This window comes from Plecotus auritus (genome assembly GCF_963455305.1).
Source record: "Plecotus auritus genome assembly, chromosome: 11".
Classification (NCBI taxonomy): domain Eukaryota; kingdom Metazoa; phylum Chordata; class Mammalia; order Chiroptera; family Vespertilionidae; genus Plecotus; species Plecotus auritus.
This window is the reverse complement of record NC_137777.1, coordinates 52,334,658-52,340,493: the sequence shown is the minus strand read 5'-3', so window position 1 is coordinate 52,340,493 and position 5,836 is coordinate 52,334,658.

Genomic DNA, 5,836 nt, shown 5'->3' with positions numbered 1-5,836 from the left:
CTTCGTTTCAACCTATGTCCTGCGAGGTTGTTCTTTGAGGACTCGGTCCCCGCGATGACAGAGAAGCGTGGTGGAGTAGAAATCTGAGTCTGGGCTTCGCAGACCAACAGGGCTGGCCTTGAGCCCCAACCTTGCCGTCCCAGATAACCTCCCAGTGAATCACTTTCCACATAGAAAGGACAACGTAATCAGCCTCTCAGAGGCTCAACAGTCAAGTATCAATAAAATACTAGCACCCGTCTCAGGGGATTATTGTGAGGATTAAATAAATCAATGCACCTAAAATCAGTAGTGCAGTTCTCTGCTCATAGTTAACTACTGTTCATTCATTCAACAAATGTCTACATACATATTGTTAATATTGTCTATCTTTTTAAAGTAGTTCAACTACTCAGTTGACTCAACAGATAATAATAACTATTGTTCATTTTGCCAGGCACCATACTAAGCACATAACAAGCATGACCCTTTTTCTTTTTCACGATAACGCTATGAGGAAGGACTGTTATTTTCCCATGTCATAGATGAAAAGAAGCCAGATGTAATCCAAACCAAAGAGCAGAGGTAACCCGGATGCACTAAGCCTTCCCTGAGAGCTAGCAAGCTCACGGAGAGGAGGAGCAGGAATCCTGGAATGAAGACCTGCTGCTTCTTCCAAGGCGACATTTTTCCCTGAAAACTTTGTTTTGGGAAGGATCTCTTGCACACTAGGATGCTGAAACTTGGCACTTGGACCTCAGAAGACAGAGTTCCTTCTCCATGTTTACACCAGGTGTTGGAGCACATCGGAACTTAATTAAGACAGACTTACCTGTACATAACACCAGGTTCACCGGTCTATTTAATTTCAGGAGTTTTGCTTTTTTGGCTTTTTTTGTGGTGATTTTATTTTTGCTCTGCCTAATGCCTTTTATAGATCTGACCATTGCTAACCAGGCCGTGATGTTTGTTCGATTATCTGCTTCAGGCTTCAAATGATACACATAAACTCACAAAACATTAGCTCTGAAGTGGACCTTGGAAATCACCTTTCTAGTCGGGTGGTTTACAAATGACTCTGAGTGAATGAAAGAACCCTTTCTCTTTAACCAGGGATGGTTCACTTTATTTGTTTCATAGAATGAGCTCCACTTAATGTTTCTTTGACACCAAATTCACCGGAGAATGTGCGTATGTGCATGTGTGTGTGTTCATATTGAACCACCAAGCTGATCCAATAAGAAAGCTTTAATGACTCACTGTCGTTCATTTGTTCACTCACTTTAGGCTCAGCACAGGCCAGAGGTTCTGCCAGCCAGTATTGAAGAAGAAAAGACACAGTCTCTGCCTCAAGAAGAGCGAGGTCTAGTCAGGAAGGCAGACACGGGGACAAGCACATAGGATAGGAGGCAGGCCTCGGCAGAAGCTTGCCAGGGGACTGTGAGGACATGGGGGAGGGGAATCAGACAAGCTTCGTAAGAGAAGGTCACTCAGAGCAGAGCCTCAGATACAGAGTGGGAGAAGTAGGATTCCAGGCAAAAGAACAACAAATACCAGCAGGAGAGAAAAATGAAGGGCTCAGAATGGGAAAGAACTGACATGGCTGGACTTGGAGATTCATTGCATGTGACAGGTACTCAATAAATATCTGGTTAATTGATTAACTAATTAATTAATCTGGAGGAAACAGACTATAAAAGTAGATAAAAGTCAGTTCATGAAAGGACACAGAGGCCTACTCAAAAAAATGTGGATTTTATTCTCTAAACTAGGAGTTGAAATTGCAAATGTCTACATGGATCTTACAGGAAATGTTAATAAGTAGAGTGGGCCAGGTGTAAAACAAATAGTCATTTGGGGACTATGCAGGTACCATGCAAATTACTGTCAGCACACGATGTCTAACAGGTGATCCTGGCCCTCAAACTGCACATGTACGCGGTACTCACAGTATAGTGTGATGCTTGCCTCCACTCACAACCCAAATACAATGTGATCACAGAGGAGGGGCTCACCTACTTCCAACGCAGGAAATCAGGAAGGTATTACTGATGAGATTGTATTTGAGATGGACTTGAGGAAAGAGTAGGAGTTCGTCTCTCTATTTCCAGTTACACCTGAACATCTCTCAATCAATCAGGTTGGTCGCTTCCTGGCCCCACAACACCCCACACTCTTTCATATCCTCTCTCAAGTCTGACTTTGTCAGGTGTGCCTCGCCTCCCTCCTTTACTTACCCAATTCCTACCAACCCTTAATGCCTGATGCAGGCCCCCCTCGTGCATCAAAGCCATGCGCACTGCCCAGGTAGCAAATGCTCATTGAGAATGCACCAGGGGCACGCCACTCCTGAAAGGCTGAGAGACATCAGGGCACAGCAGTGCGGACGAGCTGGGAAAGGCTGTCTTACTGGGTGTGGTGAGCAGCTTTCCAGTGTGGGCGTCAAGGATGCATTCATTGGCTCCGTGACTCCAGGCAGATCTTTTTGCCTGTTTTCCTTAGTCGTCTTTGCTCTAAAAGGGAGCCTTATCCCCAGGATCATTATAGTCCCTTTGAGTTCTAAGATCATAAGTGTCATTTTGTGAAGAAATTTGATATCTTTGTTATCTTTCCCGTAGGATTTCTCCAAATGCTTTCAAAACGTTCCTTGTGTAGTACGATGAGTGGAGAATCATGCATCAAAGTAGCCAGATTGAAGAGTGTCTTCTCTGCACCATTATAAAGGCCATATGATTCCTACCCCGGACTTAGGAATTGCAGAGGTCACGGGTCCATTGCAATAACGCTGGCTCTCCTGTTGCCCTGCTGCTACGTTGGTCACCGCCTGTACCCTAAGCGTACATCACGAGGCTCCTTCTCTGCAGTCTTACAGTGAGTGTCAGGGCAGAGAGAAAATGAGGCACAGGGGAAACACAGACCCAAATGGTAAGATGATGGAAACACTGTCTATGGAAATCAATATACATAAATTGAGGAATCAATGAAATGACACCAAAATAATAATTGAACAAGCTGTTTTTTATGTGATTTTATTCATAAATCATTGCGAAGAAATTGTTTGCATTTTATCAGCCTTTGCAACTCCTATTCAGTTTGCCTCATTCCAACTTGCTATTTCAGTTGTACTTTTGGTTATAAGCAAAAGTACCAACTCTGGCTGGATTTAAGCAAAAAGCAAATCCACTGACAGAACACTAGGGTATCTCAAGAACAGGAACGGGGAAGGACCACATCTATACCAGGGACCTCCGCAGTGGGACACTGAGGAACTTCTCACCACAGATCACCTCAGTCTGACCCCAGCACCTGGGCCTTCCAAGCCCGTGTCTCCCCCCACCCCACCCACTTTTAATTTCCTAGGAGAGAGCATCTTTGGACACAGCATGGGTCAATGTCCTCCATGGACACAATCATCTATGACATTTAAAAAAAAACATGTGTTAGCCCGGCTGGCATAGCTCAAAGGGTCAAACTATGAACCAGGAGACCATGGTTCAATTCCTGGTCATGACACATGCCCAGGTTGTAGGCTTGATCCCCAGTGTGGGACCTGTGGGAGGCAGCCAATCAATGATTCTTTCTCATCATTGATGTTTCTATCTATCCATCTATCCCTATTCTCACTTCTGGGTATTTATTCAAAGAAAATAAAAATGTTAATTCAAAAAGATATATGCACGCCATGGTCATTGCAGCATTATTTATAATAGACAATATATGGAAACAACCTAAGTGCCCATCAAAGGATGAACGGATATAAAAATTTGATACAAATTTCATCTCATGATTTCCAAGGCTTTGTTTTCATATCTTTTCCATTTATTGTCTATTATAAATAATGCTGCAATGAACGTGGGGTGCATATATCTTTTCAAATTCATATTTTTATTTCCTTTGAATAAATACCCAGAAGTGAGGATAATGGGTCATATGTAGTTATTTATTAAGTTTTTTGAGGAACTTCCATACTGTTTTCCATAGTAGCTGTGCCCATTTGCAATCCCACCAACAGTGCACAAACAAGGATTTCCTTTCGTCTATTTTCTCACCAACACTTACTATTTCTTGTCTTTTTGATAATAACCATTCTAAGTGTCCATCAAAGGATGAATGGGTAAAGGAATTGTCACACACACACTCACAATGAAATACTATGCAGCCATAAAAATAATGAAATCTTGCCATCTGTGACAACATGGATGGACTTTGAGGGCATTATGCTAAGTGAAATAAGTTGGACAGAGAAAGACAAATACCGTGTGATTTCACTTGCATGTGGAGTTTAAAAAACAAAACAAAATACGAAGCTCAGAGAAACAGAGAATAGATTGGTGGTTGCCAGAGGCACGGTGTAGAGGGTGAGGGAAGTGAATGAAGGGGGTCAAAAGGTACAACTTCCAGGTATAAGATAAGTAAGTGCTGGGATGAGGTGTGCATTGCATACTTGAAAGATGCTAAGAGAGTAAATCTTAAATTTCCTTATCACATAAAAAAAATGCCTATGACTATGTGTGGTGACGAATGTTTAACTAGACTTACTGTGATCAATTCGTAATATGTGCAAACATAGAATCCTTATGTTGTACACCTGAAACTAAGATAATGTTATATGTCAATTACACCACAATTTTTAAAACAATTTTAATTTTTAAAAAAGATGTTCAGTTCATTTTCTGAAAGTAAAATCTAGACATTTACTAATAGCAGATATTCTGGTAGGTGAAGGACCCATATAGTATGTATATCCTGTGATGCGCCTTTTAATAATCTGTGAAGAAAGTTCTTCTTGAACAATTTCAATGATCTTTTCTATATTGTTCTCTTCCTCCAATGGTATCTGTACACCTTTACTTCTTGAAAGTTTCGTTTTCCTTGGCTTCCTTGATATTGGTCTATCAGGTTTTCCTCGTCACAGTTATCTTTTGCAACCACAAGTGATGGAAATGTTCTAAGGCTCATTTATCTTTTCTTTTCTCTCTATACCCTTCTTCACTTACAGAACTCAGGGATACAACTGCCACCTCAGGGCAAGCCTGCCAAACCTATCTCAAAAACTACCTCATGTTTTAGTCTACTGTTTCTATAGAATTCTCTTTGTATGTCCCATTCATACTGGAAGAACAATATTATCAACCCAAAACCATTACCATGCCCCACAAGCCAGATGATCTTTAGACGTTCATTATGTAATAACAACTATCAATTTTTTCCAGTCTTGGGAATATTGCAAAGCCTTGGAAATCATTAGATGAAATTTATATCAAATTGCACACTTCTAAGGATAAACAGACCTGTAAATTGGTCTGTATTTTGGTATTTGATTATCAAAGAACAATTTTCCAGAAAACCTTTCAGTTCTTCATATGTGCACGCCTAACAAGCCCAAGGCTGTATCACTTGAGCGGAAATTGCTTCCAATGGTAAAACAAACAAGCACTAAAGAATTTCAGTTCTCTGCCCATGAAAACCTGTGAATTATGTAGGACAAATAGGCTGCAGTGCAGAGTTGTGCCTTCCCACTCTTAGAATCGATTGTCATCCCTTAAAGCGCTGCTAAATCTGGAAAACCACCTATTACCTACCAGAACCAGCCCAAGCTGGTGCAGACTACAAGTCCCATGATGCAAAGCAGGAGCCCAGTCCCCTGTTGGCCTTAGTTCCTCCCGGGAATGGTCGCCTTCTCATTCCTTGTCGGGCAAACTAGATACCGAGCCCGAGTTTCCCTAAATGTATACAAATAAAGCAGGGCAGAGGCAAAAGAATTCTTACCACAAAAGTAGGGTCAAGCCAGCTGCCAGAGCCCTGGCCCAACTCCTGTCAACGCCTCCGGGGGCGGGGCTCGTGTGACGTCGCTTCC